General features: G+C 50.4%; 1 long non-coding RNA gene across 1 annotated transcript; it reads left to right on the top strand.

Annotated features, from left to right (window-relative positions):
- The first annotated feature begins 383 nt into the window (after window positions 1–383).
- Window positions 384–1,301, top strand: LOC108491970. Its single transcript, XR_001872980.1, has 3 exons — window positions 384–460; window positions 695–784; window positions 1,285–1,301. It is a non-coding gene; the product is annotated as an uncharacterized LOC108491970 (long non-coding RNA).
- The last annotated feature ends 170 nt before the right edge of the window (window positions 1,302–1,471 follow it).

Here is a 1,471-nt window from a genome sequence, read left to right as displayed (position 1 = left end):
GGGGGTTGGGGGCACTTCAGCATCTCCATCAAGGTCAGACCAGTATGGACCAGTATAGACCAGTATAGACTGGTACAGACCAGTATAGACCAGTATAGGCCAGTCCGGGTCAGTGGGACTGGGAATGGGGCGGTGGGACCAGTAAGGACCAGTTAAGGGGGTTGGGGGCACTTCATCATCTCCATCAAGGTCAGACCAGTACGAACCAGTATAAACCAGTATAGACCAGTTTGGGCCAGTATAGACTGGTATGGACTGGTACAGACCAGTATGGACCAGTACAGGTCACTGGGATGGAGACTGGGGCGGTGGGACCAGTAAGGACCAGTTAAGGGGGTTGGGGGCACTTCATCATCTCCATCAAGGTCAGACCAGTACGGACCAGTATGGACCAGTATGGACCAGTTTGGACCAGTATAGACCAGTATAGAACAGTATAGACCAGTACAGACGAGTACAGGTCACTGGGATGGGGACTGGGGCGGTGGGACCAGTAAGGACCAGTTAAGGGGGCTGGGGGCACTTCATCATCTCCATCAAGGTCAGACCAGTATGGACCAGTACAGACCAGTATAGACCAGTATAGACCAGTATAGAACAATACAGACCAGTCCGGGTCACTGGGATGGGGACTGGGGCCAGTAAGGACCAGTTAAGGGGGTTGGGGGCACTTCATCATCTCCATCAAGGTCAGACCAGTATGGACCAGTATGGACCAGTATGGACCAGTATGGACCAGTACGGACCAGTATAGACCAGTTTGGGCCAGTATAGACCAGTCCGGGTCACTGGGATGGGGACTGTGGCGGTGGGACCAGTAAGGACCAGTTAAGGGGGTTGGGGGCACTTCAGCATCTCCATCAAGGTCAGACCAGTACGGACCAGTATAGACCAGTATAGACCAGTATAGACCAGTATAGACCAGTATAGACCAGTATAGAACAGTATAGACCAGTACAGACCAGTACAGGTCACTGGGATGGGGACTGGGGCAGTGGGACCAGTTAAGGGGGTTGGGGGCACTTCATCATCTCCATCAAGGTCAGACCAGTATGGACCAGTATGGACCAGTATAGACCAGTATAGACCAGTATAGACCAGTACAGACGAGTCCAGGTCACTGGGATGGGGACTGGGGCCAGTAAGGACCAGTTAAGGGGGTTGGGGGCACTTCATCATCTCCATCAAGGTCAGACCAGTATAGACCAGTATGGACCAGTATGGACCAGTATGGATCAGTATGGACCAGTATAGACCAGTATGGACCAGTATAAACCAGTATAGACCAGTATGGGCCAGTATAGACCGGTATGGACCAGATTTATACTGATGTATACTGGTTTATACTGGTTTATACTGGTTTATATTGGTGTGTATTGATTTATACTGGTTTATACTGGTTTATATTGGTTTATACTGGTTTATACTGGTTCCTACTGGTCTATACTGGTTTGTACTGGTCCATACTGGT

Source organism: Lepidothrix coronata, unplaced genomic scaffold (genome assembly GCF_001604755.1).
Source record: "Lepidothrix coronata isolate B3197 unplaced genomic scaffold, Lepidothrix_coronata-1.0 Scaffold3495, whole genome shotgun sequence".
NCBI classification, from domain to species: domain Eukaryota; kingdom Metazoa; phylum Chordata; class Aves; order Passeriformes; family Pipridae; genus Lepidothrix; species Lepidothrix coronata.
This window is presented reverse-complemented; position numbering and strand designations above follow the sequence as displayed.